The following is a 27,426-nucleotide window of genomic DNA, read 5'->3' as shown; positions in this document are numbered from 1 at the left end:
TGATAAGCTGGACATGAGAAAGCAGTGTGCCCTCGCAGCCCAGAAAGCCAACCATATCTTGGGCTGCATCAAAAGAAGCAGTCAGAAGGTCAAGGGAGGTGACTCAGCCCCTCTACTCCGCACTAGCGGGACATCACCTGGGGTACTATGTCCAGTTCTGGAATCCTCAGTAGAGAAGAGACAGGCACCTGTTGGAGCACCACAAAAATGATCCAAGGGATGGAAAATCTCCCCTACAACGACAGGTTGAAATAGCTGTGTCTGTTCAGCCTGAAGAAGAGAAGGCTCTGAGTTGACCTGATAGCAGCCTTTCAGTATCAAAAGGGGAATTATAAGATAGAAGGGGACAGATTCCTTAGCAGAGTCTGCTGTGAGAGGACAAAGGGAAATTGTTTCAAATTAGAACAGGTGACATTTAGATTGGATACAAGAAAAGAGTTTTTTTGTGGTTTTTTTTTTTTTTTTTTTAACTCTAAGGGTAGTGAAGCACTGGAACAGGTTGCTCAGAGATGTGCTGGATGTCCCATCCTTGGAGACATTCAAGGTCAGGCTGGATGGAGCTCAGAGCAACCTGATCTAGCTGTGGGTGTCTCTGTTTATTACAGCGGTGTTGGACTAGATGACATTTAAGGGTCCATTCCAACTCAAGCAATTCTATGATTCTATGGCATCATGTTGAACAATAAAAGTCGGGGAGTGAGCTGGGTGCCTTGCTGCAGAATGTGGATTAGTTGGGCATTGATCAGCAGGTGGTGAGCAATTGCATTGTGCATCACTTGTTCTGTACATTCATTTATCATTATTATTTTCCCTTCATTTTCTGCCCTATTAAACTGTCTTTATCTCAACCCACAAGTTTTACCTTCTTTCTGATTCTCTCCTCCATCCCAGTGAGGAAAGTGAGTGAATAGCTGTATGGTGCTTAGCTCCTGCCAGTTAAACCACAACCACCTCTCTGATCACTATATTACTGCAAGAGATAGCAAAGCACAGGCTGAAAGCAAGGAACCACCCTTCATTCTCCACAGACTACTGTAATAAGAAGTCCTGGGTGCAGCATCTCAGTAGGTATAATCATTATGCGAAACAGCAGGTAGCAGGAGAAAGGCAGAGAAAAAGGTTCTGCTTCACTGAGAATTCTTATTACTGCTTAAATACCGAAGATTAGATTTTCTTTCATTATTGCTCCCCAGGAGGCCATGGGCCTTGCAGCTCTAGGATGCTTTGTAATCTGACATAAGGGACACCTGTTTGTTTCCAACACATGGATTCACTCAGCAAATATGCTCTGGTTCTGCTGTGAGCAGCAGAAAAGCTATGCTTAGCACAGTCTGAGGGTGGAAGGCAGAAATGGCTAACTGTTGTCCGTCAGTCTCCACAAAGTTGCTTGGCTTGCTGTTGTCCTATTTATAGGTACGTAAGGCTATTTGGCAATCTGCAGTAAGAAAAATTGGTAACAGTCATAGCCATGTCTACCTCTACTACAGTAGCATACCCCTGTTGCATCATCTGCTAGGCAGAAATTAGCATCAAGACAATTGGATTTCATAATAAATAAATACATACCAAATACTAAATAAGTATTGAATTTATATATTATGAAAGCAGCAGGGAGAGGCTCTAGAAATTGGTTCATTATATTAAAGAACAAGTCCAAAGCAGAGCTGATCACTAAAGAATCTGTTTTCTGATATTCTCCCTGAAGCTTACCCAGCCATAGGGAACAGAGTTAATCCACAGCAGTAGTCATCGCCAGTTCCTAATGCCTATACATAATTTCAGTGGCCTGGTGAAGGAAGTTTCACAATGTGTAAAGGAAACTCCTTCAGAAACTTTGATCACTTGGATTTACCGTTTTCTCCTTCCTTTAATTCCTCAGTTCCACCTGTGCTCTCACATCTAAACAATAAGCAAACAGGCAAGAGACTGGAAAGCTGTTTTGGAAGAAAAAGGTTTGGCTCTAGTCTTCATTTGAGCATAAAGTGATTTTTTTTTTTTCTTAAGGATTCAAAAATATTGCTTGGGGTTTAGTTCATTTCAATGCCGTAGTACTATGTATTGCCTAACTCTCTATGGGTGATAAACCTCACGGTAGAAATAATAAAGTCACCAGAACTGTTAAGAAAATCTATTCGAGTGGCAGAGCTTGACAGAGCCCACAGAGATAGGTAAGAATGAGCAGGCCATGGGAGGTGTGGGTTGTCCCCACACAGTTCTACAGAACATTGACACTGAAGTGTACAGGTGACAAGTTAAGTGTTAGCTTTGTGAATTGCTTCACTTCTGATTACATTAACAGGAATATCTAATTGTTCTTAGACTTGAAGCAGAACCTGGGGATAACACCGCCTACTTTCTTCCCAACTTCGGCCTGAAGTTCCTGAAACATCATTCTGACAGTATACCAAAATAAGAACAGCAAGAAGTCTTACACAAGTACCCAGAGAACTCTTGCTGCAAGTCCAGTTAACAAATAAAAAAGAGTCCAACAAACAGACAGCTAGATAGAAGGATTTGTCTGTCCCATTACTTCACCAAAGAGAATCTCCTCCAAAATTCAATCAACGACATGGGAAGTTTGTCTGTGCCTTACATGCTCCTGGTCACAGTCCTAACCAGCATCTTAGCACAACCTCATCTTCTCTGATGGCTCCTTCTAGGTTACAAGACTATGAATTTATCAGTAACAAAGCTGATAACCATAAGCACAGGAAGAGTATCCACATCTATAACGTTCAATACACCTATGTCTGCCAAAGTCTACACCTGTGGATGCACTGAGATGATTCAGGTTATCCTGCCTTCAGCATTCTCCTCTGTTCCACTCAAGGTCTTGCAACAAAACAAGGGTGTGCAGACACATCCATCAGACCATTAAGTAACTCAACCAATATTTAGTTCATCTTTGAAACTGCTGAAGAAGTTTCCTTATACTGGTGCTGTCCTTTCACCAAGAAGCATGGTATGAAAGTGACAAAAATGGTTTTGTTTTCAACACATTCAGTTCTGTGACTGCTGGTCTAAGATGAAGATAAAATAAATACAGAGAATAAAATGCAAAAAAAAGAGGAGCACAAACAAAAGGATTAACTTCACAAGTGAGAAAAATAAACAAAGGGAGGCTCAAGATGCTCTTCAGCTCAAATATTTTTAAAATATAGTGAATCTGTTTCTTAAATATCCTGATTTTATGTAGGAAGTTGGGGGTTGCAGGTAGTGAGCTTATGCTTCAGGGGAAGAGGGAATGTTACCCCTCCCATTTGCAGTTTTCTTCAGTTCATTAAATGAAAGAAATTGATTTGGCGAAGCTAATTTTGTAATTAAAAAGCTTATCATGACTTTCTCTAATGAGTTAAGCAAACAGACAGTAATTCAGTGACAATATTTACACAGTGCACACTGGGGGACGTCTGTTTAGAAAATTAAATAATAGAAGAAAATGGAAGGAGGAGAGATGGGAAAGTAAGCAAAGGAGAAGAGGTCAATTCTAGACACAAGTTCATTCCATGATGTTGGTCCTCTGACGACATGTCCCTGTTCCCTTTGCCACACAGCAGTAAAAGGAAGAGAAGAATGTAAATGACCTATGCTATCTACCGTATGTAATCAAGCTTTTTTCACTCACTAAATTTACTGTGCTCTCATCTCCAACTGGGACTATAGCCAACTCTCTGTTAAAGACTTCAGGGAACAGCTTTATACACATGCAAGGCCAAGAGCCACCTTCCCAGGATGCAGTTCCTCCCTCTAAGGCACCAGAAACCACATGCATGCTGGCTGAGAGCATGGAAGAAAACACAAGCTCTTGAGAAGTGAAATGCTTGACCCTACTTGTTTCAAAAACCTTTGCTATTGCAGTAGAGACGATACTCGGGACAAAAACTATCCCATTTACACCTTCAGAAAACAAGTAAACATCATGAAGAATCTGTCTTATGCAAAGTTTTGTGTACTGCGGGGTTAAAAAGGAGATGGGAAACCCAGAGTTTCCCCAAGGATTTATCTTCTCTTGGTCTATAGCATTATGTGGACGTACACCGTTCTGGTTCTAGGGGAAATCTTCCCAGAGGAGAAAGAGGAAAGTCTCTTCTCCTGTGCTTCTCTTGTCCTCCAGAGTATGCTCTTCCACCATCTCCTCCTGCCCCATGTAGCCATGTATGAAATGTCTGGTAGCTTAGGAGTGAAGAGGAAGTGAGCTCTGAAACAGTCCTTTTTAGTTTTCTGAGTTTTGCATGCTTACAAGGCTACCCCATGTATGCTTTAAATGAGAACTGGCTCAGATACTATAGCCAAAGGCAACAGTACAAATCAAGATAAAAAGATGAGTCCTAAAAAACCTAAAAAAGTCCTAAAAAAGGGTGAGCAGAAGATCAATTAAATACACAGTGCCACAGAGATAGGAAAATGCTAATAAGATAAAAATTAATAGTGGGAGTAAACTCACAAAGACCAGAGAGAAAGAACAGAATCACAATTTTGGTAGTCAGAAGAAAGGAACCTATGGATTGAAAAAAATTCTAAAATGCCAATGCCTAGCTTTACTGGAGAGTGGGAAACAACTCATATTAATGAACAAAATAAATCAGGAGATTCCACTCTCCAACTTCCAAATTCCCAGAGATAAAGGAAAGCAATAATTTATCTCTATACAGCAGCTTATCAGTAGTATCATCAAAATGTGATGGGGGAGATAACAGTGAGACCTCCTTTCTTTAAGACTTACTCCAAAATTTGACAACTTTCATTTCTGAACTGAGTCCAACAGGAACCTGTGATGCAAATAAATGGGTGGTAATGAATCTGCACCACTTGGTACTCTGACACCAAAAGCTGAATTTCTGTGCTAAGTCCTGGTCTCTACCTCCCCTGTTCCTAACACCCTCTTAATGACTAATGCCAGCCAAACCCACTGAGTTAATAGCTGACTTCAGTCACATAAAAAGGCATCTGCCACTTGCACAGTTACACAAAAGCCTTGAGCCCAATCAAACCACAGACATATCAAATGTACCTGATTCTTCCCTACAGTGATCAGTTTCCCCATTTCTGCTGCCCTAAGAGGCAATCTTTGCACATCCCACTTTCTCACTGATTTGTGAAAGTATGGACATCATAAAAAAGCATTGCATTCTGAGACCACAGAGCAGGCTCTGAAAACATGCAGGAGTTGGACTCCTAGTTGCAAGAGCTGGATGGAACCTACTCATACCCCCAGAAGCTCACTCCTATATGACAGCATGTGCCAGAAGATAAAATTTCTGACATAGACTGCACAGGCACAGGGCAAGGTGAGAAAGCTAAAATCAGCAGTAATATCTGTGTGCACCTACAACAGAGTTCAGCATCTTTAATCCCTTGCCCTAGAAAGAAGACTTTAGTCACTTCTCTCTTACATCTTCCTCTGACAGGAGGGCATGATCACACAGTCATTAATAGCAAACATCCACACTGCCTAACAGTACTAATTTGATGCAGATCAGGCATCAGCCCACAGCTGCACTACTGTTAAAGAAATAGAGCATTTAGGCAATCATTGTGCAAGCTGGGGGTAAATACACCTGATCCAGAGATATCAGAGATGTGCAAACAGTACAAGATCCAGCACAAAGTCTACTGGTACACAAAAAAAATCCTTTGAACAAATCTGCAAGGGCAGAATGAAATTATCAGTGCAACATGGTCCTTTCCTCTGTTTTATCTCAAATGTCCAAAAGTTGGACAAAATATGTCACTGGAACATTTTCATTACAGATGGCAGCAAGAGCCTCTCCAGGTACACAAGCACAGAATGTGTTAAGAGAGACCCAGAATTGTCCCCACTTGCTATGACTCACTGCCAAACATGTCTAGAGATTTAAGGTTTGTGAATTTCTGCGCTCCAGACTCAATTCCACAAGCTAACAAGCATCCCATGATTTAAAGGAATTTTAGGGGTGCTCAGTTCATAACACTGGATAATTGTTTGTCAATGAACTGAGTAATTGGTTGCCAATGAGACTTCTCAGCAAATACTTTTTGGGTTATACTCTCCAGCATACCTTCCTCTCCTCTCCTTTCTCTCTCCTCACCCATTCTTACAGTGTTTTTGAGTCCAGGAGCAGTACCTTAATGACAGCAAAGATAGCCAATGACAATTTGCTGACAAGAAAGCAGATGAGCTCAAGAAGTTGCCTAGTTCAGGCCTTCAGGCAGAGCTGTGCCACTTCGTTAGCTGGAATGATAACGCGAAACTCCCAGTGGTGTGCTGCAGTAATATGTAATAAATGCTACCTTTATACGTAGCAGAAAAATCCCTGCAGATTATACTGCTAGGTAACAATTCTGCTTCGTACTTAAGTGAACAGCATAAGTGAAATTTGGCAGGGCTTTTCCATCTCTTACCTCTGTAACCTAATACTCTCAGCAAAAAAGCAACTACTATTTCTTTATTTTTTTCCCTAAACAATTAGTAATTGCTTTGCTTTGGGGAGCCGGTGCACATCAGCCTGTATGGCTGTTCCCGCAAGACGCAATCGGAGCTGCTCCAGTAGGCAGCATAGCTCACATGCTTAGACTACGAATACGAAGCAGAGGGTCTCCTTCAACTCCATCACAGGCAGTCTTCGAGTTTAGGAAAAAAAATGCACCAGACATGTAGAACACCACTATACTATCTTGAAGGGTCTTTTTTTTTTTTTTTTTGAGTTAGAAGTTCACCCTGGATTTCTTCTACTTGAAAAAACTGTACCTGAGTACTTGTTACACAGTGAAAATTATTAGGTAATGACTTAAAGACCTGAAGGGCAAGCTGAAAAAAAGGAACAGTAGGAGAACTATTGAGAACAGCAGAAGTGAAAAAATGATCCATGCATCTCCCACCTTCCTCACAGCTTAGTGTCTTTTTTTTCTTTTTTTTTTTTTTTTTAAATTGTGGGAAGTGAGGCTGTCGTGATGAGTCGAGAATGAGGTGGCTGTGAGGTTTCTCCAAGGAGTCTTTAACTACCCTCTGGGTATATTAGTGCCTGCCTGCAACACATGAAACACTTGAGCATTAGCTTAGCTCTCTTTCTCCAGTTAAAAGCATTAAATTGCAGATGCCAAGTGTTTTCTTCCCCTCATTCTCTTTCAAATTCCTGAAAGCTTAAGTAATTTTGTCATGACTCACATTATAAAAAAGAACAAGTGATGTGACTGCTCCCACTTATGCACATGTACAAAACAAATATTCTCTGTCCGCTCTACCTTTACTTGCTGGTGACTGCAGCCCTATCATCATAGCCATCTGTTTAAGCATTGATGCCAAGTTCTGCTCCATGAAGTACTCTATTTTTTTTCCTTCGCATTGTGGAAAACTCACCCTCTTGACACCTCATCCCAGATAATCTTATAACACTCCCACTAAATTCAATAGGCTCAATTCACAGTATTAAATGAGAAGACTTTGGTAATATAGCATGAGTAAAAATCCTCTGCGCCCACAGAAAATACCCATTCTTGGATCACATAGATTGGACACAAATCATGGTGCTAAAACACTGGAGAAACTGCAAGCAAGCATCTCCCAGAGTTTTACCCACAAGCACTTATTTCCCAGAACATAGGACCGATCTTACTAGACTTCTAATGAACACCATTCATACACAATTTGACTGCAGAATTATATTTTCTGTCTTCAGCAAATTGATTAATTGTGGAAACAATTACAATCATTACTATTCTGCATTAATAACAGACTGAGATAACTAGTGGTGTTTTACATCAGGTTCACAAGCCAAAGTCATCTCAACTAAGAGAGTAGTTTGTTTTCCTCCATACTGAAAGGAGTATCAGCTTCTAGAAAACAAGTTCCCCATCAACTTTCTTCTGGAAAACCATCCTGCCCCTGCTCCTTTCAGCTCCGAGGTCAAGAAGCTATCATTTTTTCAGTCACAAAGGTATCGAATGCATGATCTGAATTGAAAATAATTTTATAAATGCGTATGGGAACACATGTTAATTTTCACTTGAGTTTACTTTTCAAAAGTTACAACAAATAATGGAATTTAGCCATGTAGTTTAGGTGCCATATTTGGGATAAATAAAGAACAAAATTTTCCAAACTCACTAAAGCAAACACCTTGAACAGGTTTATAATTAGAAAAAAGTTCTTAAGTAAACCGCTTACAAACTGCATCATTTTTGCAACTCCTTATGTGATCTCTTCTTCTTGTGAAACAGCAAACCACTATGATCAGAACCCTTTGGATATATACAGCACTTTTGAAACTAGGAAGCAATGGAAATTCAGATTCCGGTGGCAAATTTTCTGAGTGATACCAACTCATGTACGTTAAGAATGAGCCTCTGAGCTTCTGAATCCTTGCTAACAAATTCAGATAGCTTTAGATCTGTTCCCATTACCAGTGTGTAAACAGAAAGGAAACAGTACCAAAGGCATCTACGTAGCTATGTATTTATCATAATCAAATTTCAAACTCCCAGTCTTTTTGAAGGAGAGGGAAATGGTTCAAAACCTGTAGTATAATTTTGTAGCTCCACTGCCTTGCAATACACACCTAGATGCAGCTGGGGAGCTTTCTCCTACTGCATACTACAAGGGTCTGATACATACATGGAAACATGCAACAGCACAACTCTGCCTTATCACCCACTCTTCCTTATGACTGATAAAGGTTTTACGCTCTCTACTGCAGGCATAATTTCTGACACACTTCTGCAAAGCCTTTTATCATCGATAGTATGTATAAAATATTAAATAATAATGGCAATAGCTAGATAAATAATTCACTGAGAATAAAATCCAGTTCAAGATTGGTCTTTTTTTTTTTTTCCCCTTCATGGACTGAACCAGATTTCTGTGAATGGATTTGTTATTCAGAAACAAATGCCAAATAGTTCATTTGAGCACATTTCCGCCTCCAGAACATTTGCAAACTACTTACTTCAATTATTCTCTATTCACAGTCTGCAAGTGGTAGGATGGTATTGTTTCCAGTTCTTGACTAGAGGAATAAAACTTTTTAAATGGGTGGAGTGATAAGTAGTAAATGCTAAATCACTGTTCATAAATAGCATTCTAAGTTAGATGGCTGCATGATTCCACACTCATGTCAAAGTCCATTAAACTCACAAAACAGAGAAATGTTTTTACAATTACTTACGGGAGAGGACACCACATATAGCAGCGGTCATATTCAACACTTTAACTTTAAAAGTATTTACAAATTACTTATTGTATTAAGCAGCAAATTTTAAAATCCAAGAGAGAGCTTTTTAATTTCTCAGGCAGAGATAGCATACTAAAGAATTCATTATTATCTTTTAAATGGATAGAGCATCCAAGAAAACTCAGTAATTTTAAAGCATCTTCAACACCTTTGCAATTCGGTAACCAACGCCGCTTTCTTTTCCCATTTTGCATGCTATATACATATATGAGCAGTCTCATCTTCCTCTCAAAGCTGTGATGCTAAGAATTCCCTCCCTCACCAATTTTTCTACTACCTTTTAACTAACCACTGCAAAGTTCTCTTTGATCAGAGTGTGAGACATAATCATAACCATGAAAGGAGATGGCCAAAAATTTGTTGGTGTCAACCTTAATAGCTAAAGGTTGGTTATTCTATCTCTGTGCCAGCAAAAGGAAAGATGTACTATATAATCTAGTGAGTGGATAACAGCATTAGGATGTGGGTGAGCTCTAGTATCACAGTGCTTGCAGAGTGACATTTGGATGGCTTGACTGATGAGGTGCTTTTGTTAGGTTGAGCTTCATAGGGTGTGGCTGTGTCATGATGTTGTCAGAGGGGACTTTGCCTTTTTTTAAGGCAAGGAATAGTGAAGAAGCTGTTTAAGCTGTCAGAAGTCAGAAATCAGACAGATATAGTAAGTACCACTCTAGCCATCTATAGTAACAGAATCTGTTCCTTCCGAGTCCTCTTTACATTTTTATTTTGAACTTGCAGTAATAAATGTAAAAAAAACAAGAAAACACTATAGTCAATGTCAGAAGAAATCAGCCAAAAGTCAAGACAGTGAAAGGCAATAAACCTCCTAAGCTCCTGTGAGCCTAGCTATTCTATCCCCCTTGCTCCTCAAATCCTTCCTCTTATTTGCCAATACAGACGCACCCCCTCATTCCTGTCATCAATATACATTCTTATTTTTAAAAAAAAAAAAAAAAAAAAAGGATGAAGAGCTAACTGAATTCCGGGCCTGATGGAATCATTGATTCAACGCAGACTTCAAAGGGAATGTGCGAGGTGCTTATACCTGAGTGACATATCATTGCTTCTCCTGTGCTCAGCATGCCCTGATGAATAATCATGGCAGCTTTTAAACAGACGCAAGGAATGCCGATCACAGTTTGTCTCTGAGTCAGCTGACATTTTTTATTTTATATAATAAAGCAAATGGGGGTGGGGGATACAGACAGAGAGCAAGCGCCAGCCCTTTCAGATCTCATTTAGTCTATACTACAAAGAAACTGAACTTCATAATCCTGGACACCAATAAGGGGCACATACCCCTCCCTCTGTTAAACTGATAAATCTTGACACAGTTTAGGGAAAGGACAAAGAAAACTTACAGTCTTTAATGTGGATATCTGTGACTCTGTATGTGTGATGAGATTAGAGGGAGGAAGCTAAAGGATTTGCAAGGAGTCAGTGTGGGTGCACATACATACATTTCCCTAGATTAGGAGTTATTCTAATATCTGACAGAAATAACCTGGTAATCACATTGGATGCAACTAGCGAGGACAATAAACAAGCTTCCCTGTAAAAACTCTTCCATAGTGCCTGTAAAGTTCTTATCCATGTGATGGTCCTCCAAAAAATGATTTGGATTTACGGACAGTGATGGAGGGTGCAATGCAGCCGGTTGACAAGGAGGAGAGCAGGGAATGCCAGACCTGCTGGAAGGTGTAATGTGCTACAACAGCTCCTTTGCACATGAGGGTCATCAGGATCATGCTCTTGGAAGCTAGGAGTCCCTGGCCTGGCTGGGTGTTTGAGGGCACAGTGACCACCAACGACCAACAAATCCCTTTCAGAGATTTTGCCAAGCATAATATGAACTTGTGGAAGTTATAAATACTGGTTTTCCATGAAGACTTCAAAGTCCTGATACTACTGTTCCATACAGATTGCATCAGCCTCCGTCCTCTTTCTATCTTGTTATTTCTGCTGTATTTTTGATACTGATTTTATTCATAGTACATCAGGTCATTTTTCCTTGTTTTTGTTGATGGATAGCTGCAATTCAAAAACTTGTTTCCTTCTAATTGCATTTTTATCAGAATAACTATCGTGAGAGACACTGCAGAGCAGTCCAGTGGTTTCACACTTTTGCCCAATACTGTTTGAGGGACATTCCATTAGAATAAATATCTTCATTCTGTTAGAGAAAAGGACTTCTCTAACTAATCAACCTGTGCCAGACCCAACTTTCGTCAACACAATAGCTGCCTACAGGATGACTTGCAATTTAGTACATGATTACCTATTGCCAGCAAATCCTCAGTCTTCACAGCCTAAGCAGTCTGTGCTGAGAAATGTTAAAAAACATCAACACATAGAGGGGAGGAGGGTGTGGACTGAGGAAAGGATATGAGAGAAGAAGAGTAATTTACTGAAGAGAAAAAAAAATGAAAAGGTAAGAAAAATGGAAGAAATACAGAAGTGGAAAAACAAGACGAGGAAAAGCAAACGAAAAAGTTGGGATATGACTGAAGAAACACAAACCAGTCTCAGTGCTTCATAGCTGCAGTTCGACAAACACGGCTCCAGTGCCACAAAACCGGCAGCCTGGGTAATACACGCATCCAGCTCCTGGCCGCCTTCTGTTCCAGTGTAGGTGAGGTGGCAACAGGTCTATAATATGTTGCCTCCCAGTCCGCATACCACTGGCAGAAACTGCACCCTTGAACTATCCTGTCCTGCTGAAGCCATTATACAATGTGTAACTTCAGGACTGTGAACTGCTGCTTGGTCTTGGAGTCGTGGCCTCTTCGTGCTTTACAGCTTGACATGCCTGATTGACAAGTTCCTTCTGCTCAGTTCTTGATTTTTTTCCTCTCAGCTTTCCTTTTCTGCTGTACTCTATTTGCAGACCTCATCTGCAGTTACATGTGTCTATCACTGGATCATCTGAAACAACTCCTAATTACTGTAATTATATTAAATGTCTTAAAAACACACACACAGAAAAAAACCCCACAATCTCAGTATTCTGAAAGGAAAACAATTTTCACTAATGTTGAACACAAATTCCCTGTTCAGGAAGGAGAGCTCAACTCAGTTTTCCCTTGTAATCTCTCTTTAGGAGATCCCTTTATTGCCCTGCAAATAAATTTCCCTCCTGTTATCTTTACTTTAAACTGAACACAAACTTCAAAATGAATACATGTAGTATTCTCTTAATTCACCTCCTCATTTTACACATCTTAGGCTCCTTATTGTTTTCACAATGAGAAAGAAGTCAGACTTGTGGACAGGCTGCGAAATAAAATATTATCCTTAAAAATTCTGTTTCATTGCAAAAATCATGGTCATTTCTTGCTTTTTACTGTGTAAGGTTGACTTCTAGAAAGTCATGATCCTCATCCATACCTTCATAATATGCATGCACGCTGTCGCCTGAAACAAAATCTTCATTGACTGTGGTAGTAATTCAGGCCTTTAAACAGAGCTGATTGCAACAGGCTCTGTCAGGTTAGGGTCATAGCAACATACACAGCAGAAGGACTTTTCAAAACTCATGCCAAACTTCTTCAGAGCCCCCCTCATTCCATGAAATCAGATCATAATATGCTCAGGCATGCTGCTTGAGAAAATTCAAGGTATCTCCCTACGTCCATATGAAATGTAGAGACCACCCTCATATTAAGATTTCAGCATTTGTGATCTCAGGAGAGTGCATACCAGAAGAAAAAAAAATCATTTTGATTATAAAACTGTGCATAATTAAGGGATCCCAGTTGTGCAGGTTTGTTGTTTGTTTGTTTTTTCTGTTAGTTGGGGTTTTTGTTTTGTTGTTGGTTTTTTAGTCAAAGCATAGTTTAGTTCCTTTTTCTTCCTACCTATACCATATATTGCTAAAAAATATTTGCTCACTAGTTACACACTTGCACTTTCACACTACAACAGGAATGAACATGAGTTAAAATGGGTGAACTGATAATTCAACTGATTATTTTTCCTCATATTATCAATTTAAAAATTCCTTTGGAGGAATGATCTTACTGATTGAATATTCTATAATTTGTTTAGACTTAGACTGAATTAGAATATTGTCACTTCATTCTTTTTATTTTCTATTTATGGCCTAAGTGAGTTAAACATATCCCAGAAGCCCAATGCCATATACGTTTGCCTGCAAAGCTGAGGCTGTGGCTGTTTTCCAACACATTGAAAATAATTTTGTCTCTTTACTTGGCCTCTAGTTTACTCACTGCTCTCAATATACTGTAGAGTAGATTGTAACTTCTAAACTTTGTGATGTTTTCAAAGATGACTTGGTAAGGTGTGCTCTCTAGAGCAGGCAAAATCAAATCAAATTCACAAGCAGCAGAACAACTACTGCAAACAAAAATCATCCAGATTTCTCACCTAAAAATATAATAGGAGACAAGGGTGTGCATACCCATACACACATTTTCAGGTGATCTGCAAAACAGAGACTATGTAGAGGAGGGCATATATGTGTATCTCTTTCCTAGTTCACTTTCACACTCCAAGCAAGACACACTCTTCCAAGCACATGCAGGGCTCAAAGTCATGGATGAAACAGCTATGCTTCCACTGTCACCTCTACATACAGTGGGCCTTGCCAGCATAAGTTCAAATTCTTCAGCATTGGTGTGCTTTGTTTTCTTCTTTTCTTTTTTTCAGCTGAAGCTCATCGGTGTTTAAAGCACCATAGAGCACTTAAAGTTTCACCCTAGTGACCATCTCACAAATTAGATGGTAGATGGAGAAACACCAGCACCATGTCAAGCAGGAACCCCACAAAGAGCGCTCCCCTCAGCCACGTTACAATAACAGGAGTTTCCCATGACCTTCAAGATTCCACTTCAGCTCCCTCCAGAGACTTAAGCAGCCTCTCTGCTATTAAGATGTGTCTTCATTTGTCAACAGAAAAGCTGCTAAATTGCCACCCTGAGCAAATTTACATAGAAATTACCAATGATACTCTGCAAACAGTGAGGAGAATTACAGCAGAGCCACCCAGCAGAAACACTTCAGCCTACAAATAGTCACTGCTCAGACAAAGAGAAGGAAAATGATAAGAGGAAAATACACTGGACTTGCATTCAGCACTGTGAGATCTGTTTAGGCTCTGAGTATACTAGACCCACAAGAACTTTCCCAGGACACACAGCAGATATTGTTAATGTTTTCTCTTTATCTGCAAAATATTTCAAAGCTCCCTCAGCATATCTGTCCTATACAGGTGCATCCTTTATAAACCCCCAGACATCGCAACAGCCTGAAAGGTAGCAAATTGCTCCCCCATCCTAGCAATGGATGCCTGGCTTTTCTGTCTGGTACTCTGAACTTTCTCCTGCGCCTAGTGGAGAAGCCTTGTTGCCACCTCTACTGTCTCAAAGAGATCGCTCTCTCCCAGGCACACAGCTCAGCCTCTCCACATATCCTGAGTCTCCCCAGAGCCCTTCCCGTTTCCACATCCCTGGATATGACACCTACTAAATGACATACCCTACAGACAATGTAAGGGCCTGATTAGAGTGAAATGTTCTTTTTTAATTTTGTGATCTCCTTTCTAGGGCTCTTGATGTGATTACAAGGGGTCTTCATCAACAAAATAGTAGAGATATGCAATCTTAAATTAATTCTTCTGTCACACCCAAACTGCTGTAGCATGTAGCCTCTGAAGCCTCATATGAGGGATCAGGCAATCACTGATGAAAGACAAAGCTGCCACAATTGCTAGCCTTGACCAGACACAGTTGGAACCCAGAGAATTTATTTCAATGGGATCACAATTTCTGAGCTGCCCATCCTTTGATGGAGGATGCCTTCTGTTACGCCTAAAAGTCTGAGCGCAGGGTCCTAGGCATATAAATCTTCAGACAAATGTCCTAGAGACTTAAAAGTGATCAAGTCTGAGGAAAAATAATGGTTCTGGACCTTGTCTACCTAATGGTAGACAAGTGGTCATTACGACCAATTCAGGAGACAAACCAAGGGATAAAAAGAAGCATATTTGCATTTCTTCAGGCAGCAGTAGAGACTGCTGGATTGGCATTATGGAGAAATAAAGAAGAATCAAACAACAATAATCTGTATGAAAAATAGTTTCTCTGTACAGGTATGGTTCATATATGTAAGCACATACAAGAGAGGAAAAAAATCAGGTCATGGGGTATCTTATACTTATGCGAACCTAACACAAAATGACTGTACAGAGAGGGAGAAAAATCCCATTTCAAATAATGATCAAGGCCATCACAGGGGAATGAGCGGCTTCCACTTCTTAAAGCAAACAGCCAGCTAATATTTATTCCATAATATAGACAAAACTCTGCCTTCTGTCAAGGGGAAGGGAATAAATTGTTTTTCCATAATGGTGTTTTCTTTTCAATCAATTTCCCTTCAAGCTTGATTTAAGAGGATGCTATGTCAGAACCTCAAGCAAATGGAAGAAATCTAAGACACTCCCCCATCAAAGGGGAAAATGATGATGCAGGCAAACTTGAAGAGCTCAGTCTAAACACCAGTACTGCATATCGGTGCAGTCACACACTCCTCTCCCTCCTTCTCTTCAAGTAAAAGGTTTGCAGCAACAGAGTCAGAAATGAAGATGAAAGAGTTCAAAGCACAAGTAGTAATAGGAACAGATATGTTGGAGTGCTTAAGGACAGAGGTACAACAAACAGTGAAACCATGCTTATAGATCATTTTGCCACACACACACCTATTTATATGCCGTGTTTGGATAAAAATATATTTAAATCAAGAGCTCTATAGATATTATAACCTTATTATTAATACATGTGTATGTAGGAAAGAAGAAGAGTTCTACTTGGTAAAACCCCTGGCTTCTAAGAAAAGCTGTAGGGAAGGAGAAGGAGCAAGAAGGCTGCTCTCATGGCTTTACAGGCACTTAGCTACTTGCGGAGTGAAGGCCATCAGGGAACACCCTAAGCTCCAAAAAACTTCAGCCTTGTTAAAAACTGTATGTAGTTTCTAGGGTTACAGACAGTTCCTTGCATTGGAAAAATCACAGTAGTTTCTATTTCAGAATGAAATAGATGTTGCAGAAGCTTTGCCATCTACTTCTTTTAAATGCAAATTGCTGGAAAGACTGCTTCCAGGAGGAAGAGAATTTAAAAAAAAAAGTATGATTTTTAAATCTCAGAAAGATTTTGACAATTTGACCCACATTTAGTATGAGCATTCAGAACAGTTCTGATAGCATCTGAACCAAAACACTCAGTCTCAAAATATCAGTAAGATTTTACCAGATGCGGATCTGAAAGAGAGAGGACCCTTTATTTTCTCTCTCCAAGTTCATCCAAGGATATAGCTCCCACTTAAATAAATCAGCTTCTCAAAAGTCATGGGATTCTTAGTGTCACACTTGAGGGAGGGGATTGGAGTTTAAATGTACTTCCATCCTATTTTCTTCATTTGGATTGTTGCTGTCTTAAGATAGGAGAACTTTTGACTGTTTGAGCACAATGATTTCCTCATGGCAGTACAGTAAATAAAGAGCTAGTAAATGATTTGGGTGTTCAGTGGACTTTGCAAGCAAGATTCTTAACGTTACTTAAGCAAAAGCTAATGAACACTTACAACGACATTCCCATTTCCTAGCTCTAATTCTCTCATCACTTATCCACAGACACAAGATGCCTGCAACAAGCATTAGTATCACATCCATTCAAAACTAGAAGCACAAAGGTTGACCAGAATCACAGCTGCTGACTACTCTGGAGAAAGAAGGGGGCTCTGAGGGTATGCTGAACTAACATCCAGCATCTCCAGAGGACTAGCAATGAGAACCTGTTCATGGTGCCAACTGCTTATGCCCGCACATGCATATCTGTATGTGTCCCTGAACAAAGAGAGCTTAACAGGAATCTTTTCATGGTTTTCTCCACAAATATAGGCCAAGATTTTCAAAAATAGATGTCCAAAGTTAGGCATTCCAAAATCCATATTTAAGCTTCTACAGAAATGGCCTCATTCTCAGAAGTGCTGAAATTGCCAAGAGCTGTAAGATGTTCAAAACTTGAAAATCAGGCCACATCTTTAGGCTCTTGAATCTGTTTTCAAGCACCTAAGTTTAGGCATCTAAATACTTGACTCTAAAATATTATTACCCACACATGACCTATTATAACCCATCACAAATATATGACATTCTCAAAAGTGTATTGTACTAATTGCTCCACATTTTCAGGTGCAGCTGAAAAGTGTACTGTCCAGCTCAGCAAAGGATAACAAAAGCAGCTACTGCTCTTCTTGACCAACTTCCAGGTGGTTTCTATGGCAGAAAACTACTAAGACTGACAAAAGGGGCCACCAAACCATTGTGGCCGCTGTCCCAGCCCATATTCCCTTTCTCTATTCTCAGTCTCTAGACCATCAGGAGAAAGAATGGAATCAATGCAAGGCTGCACTAGTCAAATTAAATAAGAGCTTTTTCAATAACAAACTAATCATCCAAGTCCACTTATTTCATTGTCTGAATCTGTGCAACAGAAGGGAAATGGGCTCTATACTTTACCAATGCCAATCATGTTCACTAAGCATGTGAACAAGGTATGCCTGTTTTCATTAATGTTACCACATAGGATTCAGTAGTCTTCTGAATCTCACGTTGGAACCTTCATCTTAGGGAAGGTTAAATAGCAGTTGGGTATGCTGGAGTTCCAGCAGGGCAACTGTTTCTCCCTGTGTTCGATATGGTAGAAGCAGAATAAAAGTATATCCCAATATTTGAAGAGAAAAACATATTAAGGAAAGGTTCATCACTGAAACAGCAAATATATAGAAGATTATTATTTTTATTGCATTGATAAAACGTCTTTGTTTCCTCTGGATGCCAGACTGTGGCATTATCTCCATGATGTATTCTAACAAAATTCTTTGTATGAAATGAGGTCTTCAGAGTAATTTCTCCATAATTCAGCAGCATTTTTACATAATTGCTGCATCCGGGAGCTTCAGTGCTTATGAACTAGAGAAGACAACATATTCCACATGGTGCACCTGTACACAACTATACTATCCCACACAGCTGAAACCACTCTCTGATGAGTAGGCAAACTAGAAGCACAGAAAATTATCTTGAATGTGAGGTCATTCATCATATCTGACAACATCTTACTAAAACAGCAATGAAGGCACTCATATCTTTATAGCTTCTTTCACCCAAATGGTTCCTCATGCTTTCCCACTGTTTAGCTTTTTAATGTATGCTGTCTGTATGACTACAAAGGGTCAAATTCTCAGATGTCCTGAAACAGTGGTATTCCATTAAAAAAACAACAAGCTGTCATTACTTTAAACAAATAAGAATCTGATCACAAATTCCTTTGCTTAGCTATAAATTATAACTGCTATGGTACAGGTACAACCACTGTTTAATGGCACAAAACATCATCATCCAAGACTTTATAGCAGGAAATAAAGAAAAACATCTCTTTACAAAGACACAGCAAGGGTAAATTACCAAAAAAAGTAAATCCAAACTGGCCAAGACATTTAAATATATTGTTTCAACACTATCTCTAGGAGAACAAAACACCTACTAGATCACCCACAATCATGAGCATAATTCAGCTTAACCCTCAATATAATATTTGGGTATGACTCCTACCTACCAGGCATAATAGCCCTATGGGGACTTTTGTTACTCCCTCTAGCCCACCAACTCTATTTGGCGAAGCCCCATTCCTCTGGGAACTACTCCCTTAAACCATTAATATTTTCAACAGTACTATCTCTGTTGTAAACATATGCCTACATCATTCTTGAATACAAAGCAGAGATTGCTTACTCACTGTCTTCCAAGATGCTGAAGAGCTTCCGAGAGGCTAAAATTATTTGTTCAAGCACAGGACTGGTTATATGGCTTCCAGACCACACTGTTTACTCACTAACATGGCCAGCATTCCAAATATTTGTTCGCCAGCTGACAACCATGCAAATTTACCCTTAGGTCATGTGAGCCAAAAATATTCCAGTGCAAAGGTGGTATCACTGAGCTCTTTATAGAAAAAAGTCTTTTTCATCTGCTACATAGCCCAATGACTCATGAACTAGAAATAAATTCCCAAAGTATAATACATGGGAATTTAATGGAGCTCTAATCTCTTTTTTTTTTGTCCAGAAAGTTTCCCCTTCACATATGTTGCAACAGATCTCTTTTTCCAGCATATTGGAAGGATCCTGCCAAGGAATGTCTGAATGAGATGAAGGTGGTGTTTTAGACAGAAAAATAAGACAGGTCAAGGCAGGGCATTCATGTGAAATGTCTGCCAAAGCATTACCAACAACAGAAGAGTTAGAAAGAAGGAAAGAAAAGTGTGATACTGGAAACTGATAGTCTGATAAGAGACGGACAGGAATCACAGGAAGCACTTATGCGGAAATGAAAGGAAGAAAGAATTGTGCAGAGCCCTGGTTGACAAGTAATATGATTTGAGTATGAAATGTAAAACAATTGGCTGCTGAGAATAAAAAAAATGGGAAGAAAGCATGATGGGCACAAAAAGGTTGCTATCTCAACAGCCACTCAAATGAACTGCACTCAAGGAAATCCAGAGGAAGATGGTCAAAGCAGTCAGTGCAAGAGAAAGCAAAAGTATGATCAAAGCTTTTAGCTGGAAGTCAGGAAAGCCTACCACTAGCTCTGCTACCAGTATTACTGGCTGTGCCAGAACAAGAACTGGGCAAGTCACAACAGGGGCCCAGTTGCCTTCTCCTTCCTCTGAGATGAGCCTCAGATCAGCAGAGGGCCAAAGAAGGAAAACATACATAGCTACAGACTCTGCTGAAGGTGTTCTATCCATAACTGATAAAGGATTCATATTTTATGGCTTGCAATGTTGAAAGAAAAAGCAGTTTAGCAGTTCTGCATGGCAGAAGTTCCCGTGATGTAGCTATTCACACAGCAATGCCAGCCCCAGGTACTTCAGAGTAAGTGTTTATACTCAAAAATCTGAACTCAATCTTGAAGGCTTCCTCTCAGGAAAAAAAAAAAAAAAAGAAAAAGAAAAAGGAAAGAAAGAGGAAAGAGAGGAAAAACATTTCACTTAAAATTGCATAAGAACTGCAAGAAAAGACTGTCAGAAGCAGTAGGTGTAATTGGGGACTACAGAAAACCATTAGGGATGAAGGCTCAAGATTCCTCTGCCATATATACTTCAATCTTTATATCGTAATATACAAAATATTTTTCTCACTAGGAAATGCTTTTTCTGGTCCCTAAGTACTACATCATCAACCTTGTGTTTACAAAGCTAATTTTCACCTTTCATTAGCTCTTACCATTTGCCCTGTGCTGCTGCAGGTATCGTCAGCTGCTAGGAGAGCCAGGGACTTGCAGCAGTCTCAGTCACAGTGGATTTATGCTCTTCACTACAACCCCGTTATCCTGATAAACACTCTACCCTTCCTACTGCACTTCAGAGTGCTGACTCTCTCTTCACAGAGAAAAAGAGCTACAGTAAAGAAGAGATACATATCATTTGCTCCATTAGTCAGTAACTGCATTATTAAAAAAGACACTTCTTCGAATATAAATTCCATCAAATGCCAACAAATGCACAGACAATTGTTACGGATCAAAGCTAGTGAATACTGAAAACAAGTTGAGCTTTGAGTGGAATATGGTTCACTAGTGTTCAAATCTGCCTCATGGCTTATGCTACAGTGAAAGTGCATTTTATGATAAATAGACAGGAGAAGAGAAGGATGAACAGACATTTAGCTGTTTGTTGCATTACCAAGAATGTGCTGCTTTGGAGTTACTAGTAACAGATGCTTCAGTACAAGAATACTTTCAGTAGGTAGTTACTGAGTATCTGGCCTATATATATTTCCTCCTTACTTGATGACTTGCTTTTATTTTAAAATATTGAAGTTCATATTTCTTAAAAGGTTTTCTAACCAAGTTTCATTTTTGAGAGATTGCTTAATACTTACATGTTGTATTCCAGACAAAAACTCTAAAGCAAGATTTTTAACCTCCACAACACCGCGTAGCAGTAGGTTCCAGAAGCTGATCATGTACAGGAAAACAGATTTCCTTACATTTCAACATGCCATTTCTTTGGGATCTCCTGGAAATATGCAACAATTTGCTCTAGCACTCTGCTAGACAACATACTGTCTCCTTGCATTTAGGAAAGATGCACAATTACTAAAATACAGTATATCTTAAGAAGTTAAAAGAAAATAAATCTACCAGCTCTCAAAAGAAACTCAGAGCATGTTGCAGAATGAAGCCAGTGCTGTGATTTTAGTATTCAATTAGAGAGAGAGATGTTCAATAACAAAGTGTGTTTTACTCCAAATTAACATCACTTAGGTTACTGAAAGCACTCCAAGCTCCATAACTTATTTTTCAGGTAGGGAGCACTATTAAAAATCTGCTTGCCTTCTTTAACTTAATCCCATCTTAAAGGGCTAAAGATAAAACTTGTAGAAGAGTTTTCATTGTTGGGTTTCTCAGCTCTCTAATTAGGTACTGCAGTCCATAAAACATACGCCACAGAAAAGCAGCAGAAGAACTGGCAGATTGAGGCAGATTGAAAATGTCTTAATCCTTCTGACCTTTACCATAATTTTCCTTCTCCAGCAGAATACACAGCTGACCTTTTCTACCCACTGACAGCACAGCTTATGGCAGATTTCCATTAACCAAAGCACTATAAGTTCACAGCAGCTACTGCTGGTAATCCAGCTCAGTTCAGCAAGGATATTATAAAGCACAACTCACTCAAACCTTGACTGTTGATTGATAACAGCTCCAGAAATTCACAATGGCTATGCTTGCATACCTGCTGTCTTTCCAGATGTGCACAGAGGCAAAGTGCCTGCAAGACAGCTAAATGTTACAGATGCACCCAGCAGAAAGAGGACTGAAGCGCGTGCAGGTGCATCAAGCGTGTTCATCTAAATCATCAGTTGCACTGAGCTGAGGGATGTTTGGCTACCTACCCAACACACGGGAGAGCATCCCCTGACATGACACTGGGAAAGTCACTAGACCCCTATGGCTCCACTCTTCATCTATGAAATAGGGGAGGATTGCATCTCCTTACTTCAGAGTGTTATGAAACCCTTGAAGACAGTGAATCATTTTCAGCTACTCTTGTAACAGGGTCCAGATGGAGATATTTGCAGAATATTTTAGGTGCACAGTTTATCATTTAAATATGGAAGGAAAACAAAATATGGTGGGATATGGTATAAAGGTTTTATTGAAATGAGTTGGATATGGGTATTATTCATGACTAGAAAAACCCAGAGTGAATCATGAAGGTCATATCAACTGACTACCAGCAAAATCTTTATACCCAACGGTACCATCCTGGTCTCTGTAAATTTCTCGCTTTTATTGAAAAAACCAAACATTTGTGATAATTTCATATCTTTTCCACATCTTTTTAAATTGAATCTATTTTTATAGCTCCAGCTGTAAAGCCAGACTCACTTAGTAACCATGTGTCCAACTACAAAGCTCGCTGAGGGAGTGAAAACAAAAAAATAAAGTAATATTTTCATTCCAAAAATAACCTGAGCTCTTCAGCTTGCTTTCTCTCCCTCTCTTTTCTTTCTCTCTTTTTTTTTTTTTAAATTAGATTCAATATAGAAGCCTAAAGCCAAGATTCCTTTGAGTACTTATCATATGTCTTGCCAGAGAGCACCAGAAACTGAGCAGTTGGATGTTTCAGATCCATGTAACTATAACATACCTCTATGGTCAGCAAAGAAAAAGAAGCTGGGGTCTCCTACGGAATCAAAGGCTGTAAAACACTGTGGTAAGAGAAGTTTTCTTCTACAGGCCCAGACAGTGGCTACAGTGCTGTGGGGGAACAATATTTGTGACGTGGAAATCCTTGCTCACTCCGACTTTGCAAGGGATTTTCCTGGGGGAGTGGGCTGCAGGAGGGAATCCCATGGGATGATGTCCTGCAGCCTCCAAATTATGTTCCATATGTGTGATCTGGCACAAGCAAAGCACAAGAATTCCAGTGGTTTGATTAATATATTCTTATTGGAAAAAAGTATTTTTAATTCCCCTGCTATATCCTTTGTTTTGCTATATTTTGTGTTCATATTTTGCTCTTTAGTAAAGCAGCCACATTGTTCTGTGTTGTGATGATATAGAAAACACTGTTCATTAAGTTTTACGAGAATTGTCCACAAATTAAAAACATCTACTCCTAAAACATGGCATTACAGGAAAGTGTTATTCCAGATTTTAAGGCAGCCAGAGTCACTACATATTTCATGTTCATTTAATCTAGAATCCTACTGAGACCGTGTAATAATTTATTCTTCATTAAAATGAATTTATAATATAAGCATCGTGAAAAATTGTCCCTTGACTCAGAAAGAATGACTCAGATTGAGAATGAGCAATGTCACTTACGATCAAAATATAAAAAAAGACAAAATACTATACAAAATGTTACACATCTATATAGTTTTATGTTGTACACAGATAGCACGTATATTTATTAGCAGTTTTTCCTTATTATTTTTCTCCATTTACTGTTCATACAAACAGAGAGGCTATTTGAAAGTAAATTCACGTAGGCAGAACTCATAGTTCTTTCAGAAAGGAGTGAGTTTTTGAGATCTTATTAAAAAAAAATCTTATTTCTCAATTGAATTCCAACTTTTTTTTTCTTTTTTTTTGCCTCCCCCCTCCCTCCTTAACCCACAAAATCTTAGGAACACATCTAAAAGACTGACCATTTTTTACTTAGCTATTGGATTTGCATGCATTTCCTTTTTTGTTTTTCAGATTCCTACCAAATATTGAAAGCTCTATTGGACAGTACTAAGCAGGAATAGACACCAAGGAAATCTATGATTATCTTTGACTAGTTTAAGACAACAGTTTCAAACCTGAATATGAATTTTCTGGATGAATGTAATAAACGTAATTAAAAAGCTACAAATATGAGATGCCTATGAATGAGAGAAAAAAGCAGAAAGATCAAACTATAAGCAGGAAAATTTGTAATGAAGAGCATGGAAATCTTCCAGAAGGTGAGAAGATGCTATGGTATTATTATTTATTCCTTGTAATGTTTGTGATAGAACCTTAACATTGGATCACAAAAGTCTCATGTCTCAGAGGATAAGAATTTCATTACTGAAGACACTTAAAATTAAAACACAGAAGAATGGAGAAAGCTATTGAAAAAAAACCTGCCGTGACCCCACCAACATGCAGAGTAACATAAAGTAAGTTTTCAATTTCTTAACTCCGTCGTTGTAGCAGAAGTAAAAGATTTATGCATGGAGGGAAAAGGGCACTGCATTAGAGGGTCTTATATCTCTACAGAAGTATTATTATAGAGGTATGATCTTCCACTAGTAGAGTACGTATTCAGGAAGGCAGGATAAATCTTACAAACACACTGAAACATTGCCAGCAAATGCAGAGACAAGGTGACTTTGCTAAGCAAAGGCCATAGATTCAGATTAAGACATTTTTTGTTTTTCTTTGACAGTTATCTGAATATATTACCAAAATTTGAAGCATCACTTAATCTTCAAGAAGCACCTGTTCTGGATTCTTCACTCTTTCGACTTCTCATATCTGAACTACCTTCTCAGCAACACAACAGTGAGATGCTACCTCAGCCCATCTCTCCACAATCATCTTGAAAACCCATTTCTGGATTTGTCACAATCAATTATCTTGTCTTCTGGCTGAAACCTTGGGCACTCTGGGCTCACTCTGCATTATGGGGAGAAAGTCCTTTACAGTGTCCACCATTGACAGTAATTCTCATTTGGAAGGAAGGATCAGTGGGAAAGAATTCATCTTAACACCCCCATTGGAGGTGACAGATTATCAGTTTGAGCACTCCGTTCTTTTCCCTAATCTGTTACTGATAATGCTCAGCATGACTCAAATGTCTGTCCCTGGGAGGAGTCTTAAAATAAAGCAAAGCTGCAACTGTGAGAAGTTGGACAAATTCATTTTTTTTCTTTTTCCTGGAATATTTAGTTACAGCTGACAGAAGTTTGCAAACATCTCCCACTTACTCAGCAGTTTGGATGTGCACTGAAGTCGTGCTCTTATATTGAAACCAAGAAAAAAGATTAATAATCTTTCTCTGGTTTTGCATCAAATGCAAACTTTACTTCTCACAAAGCTGTAACAACTGCATCTTTCCTCATACAAGGGGCTCAGAATACAGACATCAGGTAACAATCAAGCTGAGATTTTCCATGCTGAAATACAGAGAAGAGAGCAAACATAAGCTCTGATACTTTACCATCCTGTTCTGCAGGAAGAGGCTTAAGAAGCAGCTGATTAGTCCTGCTTTCTCCACCATGTTCAAAAGGGTTTGTTTGCATGTGTGAGCAAAAAGAGAGAAAATGGGAAGGAAAGGTTCCATTTAGGGAAGGACCTGTAAATAGAAGTTTTCAGCAATACAGCATATCACCAAATACCTTGTTGTTTCCTCTGCCATTATGAAGAGCAATACTTTGTATGCCATTACTTACCAAATTCACTTTGTAGGATTTGCTACACACAGACATTCCTCTGCCATTTTATGGCATGGAAAATTTGGGGTTCTCTCTCTGCTGGGCTAATTAGGTCAGAGAATTCTATTTCACCCCAGTATCTCTAGCAAATGCTCACAAGTGTAGACATTAAAAAAAATAGGGGGCAATCACTACTTAGAACAAGCTAAGCATTAAAAATGGAGTTCTTTTTTTTACCAAATTTGTTTTAAAAGCATTAGTTAGAAACCAGTCAGCTGCTTGTTTGGCATTCAGATCCAAAGCCAAGCACCAATCTCTCTTTCAATTTACATTATTCTTGAGAACAGAAACAATAAGCAAGCTGGGGCTTAATGAGCCTGCATGTGGGGTCAGTCTGCTGGAACAAAGCAGGATGATCATTTTCGGAGCTATCCCAGTTTGAAACAGTAACTACATAGGGGGATAATGAGCAACAGTGAAGTAAGGACCTGCATAGGTAGCTCATTCAAAGGATTTCACAGCTAGTGACTCCCTCATGGCTTCTTTGATTCAGCTAATGGTAAGATACCATTGTCCAAGAACAGGCATTGATCTGCTGATCCAAATCAGCTCATGTCAGTCTTTGGCAGAGCTGCAGTGGAACATCTGGTCTGAGGAGAAAACACTGCTGCTTCTAGAGATACTTGCTTCAAATAAAATGTGTACTATACAATGCATAAAAGGAACTGGAGACTGAAAATCCACCTCCACAGCTCTAAACTCTTTCTGTAACTATTTCTGAGCAGAATTTTCTGCTAAGACCTAAGTACATGAAAAGTACAGACTTCCACCATTAGAGCTGAAAAGAACCTCCTATAACTGTCTGCAAGATATGGAAGTAAATAGTTTCAGATATGACAACACTCCACCAAACAGGGAGTCAAAAGACAAAACACAGTGCTGTGATACCATCATCATCCAATCTCTCTTTTCTATACCTCATTACACAGACAACATTCTGGGGCACATTTCATATTCTTTGTTAGTCAACTTCCTAACAGCCTTCTTTCATTTCCGTGCCCTCCACAGCACCAAAGAGCAGGAGAAATGATAATCCATTAGCTCAAGAAAGGCTCAGATTTAAAGGTGATAAACGGATAGAAGATTCTAAAGGCAGACTAGATTAGTACCATGCACATATCTTTGGGCCATCTAGAAGAGGGATCTGCAATTATTCTAAGACAATTTAATGAGCTTTTGAAAATTTTACCTAGCAACTCATTCCCCAAGCTACAAAACAACAGCCTAAGAAATCTGAGCGGCAGACAAGTGAATGGTTAAAATCCTGCTTGTGATTTGCTGCAGACATTCTCCCTAGAAATGTTTGAGAATAATGGTTCTGCGTAGGAAGAAAGAAAAACTGTTGATATTTTAGTCACATCCATATATTCTAGTTTGGGGGGGGGGGGTGGGGGGGGAGAAAGGGGGACTAGTAAAAAAAATTAAAATGTGCAGTTAATGACTATGCAGAAGTGGACTATTATAACCATTAAAAATAATGTTCATGCAGATTGTCATCATCTGCAACATCTCTCAGCACGTGTGTGGGTTGAAGATGAGCACCATGGCCAGTAGGCAGGGTCTTATTTGGTATAGATGGGGGTGTACATTAAAACTTTAATGTGGATTAATCAGAATAACTTTCAAGTCATCTTAACTTTCCTAACTGCTTAATTGTTCCAGCTGT

At 39.2% G+C, this 27,426-nt stretch overlaps 1 protein-coding gene and 1 long non-coding RNA gene across 41 annotated transcripts in view; one reads left to right on the top strand and one right to left on the bottom strand.

The window, feature by feature from the left end:
- Positions 1-27,426, bottom strand: part of NRXN3 (neurexin 3) — a 941,045-nt gene that overhangs the window by 413,769 nt on the left and 499,850 nt on the right. The gene's annotated exons all lie outside the window — the stretch shown is intronic.
- LOC121110831 lies at positions 1,755-27,133 on the top strand. 2 transcript variants are annotated; one of them, XR_005860068.2, is made up of 3 exons: positions 1,755-23,005; positions 23,998-24,245; positions 24,713-27,133. It is a non-coding gene; the product is annotated as an uncharacterized LOC121110831 (long non-coding RNA). The 2 variants fall into 2 exon arrangements; XR_005860069.2 differs by having other exon boundaries at positions 23,998-24,443.

Source organism: Gallus gallus, chromosome 5 (assembly GCF_016699485.2).
Source record: "Gallus gallus isolate bGalGal1 chromosome 5, bGalGal1.mat.broiler.GRCg7b, whole genome shotgun sequence".
Lineage (NCBI taxonomy): Eukaryota > Metazoa > Chordata > Aves > Galliformes > Phasianidae > Gallus > Gallus gallus.
Note: the sequence above shows the minus strand (reverse complement) of the source record. Positions and strands in the feature narration are given on the sequence as shown.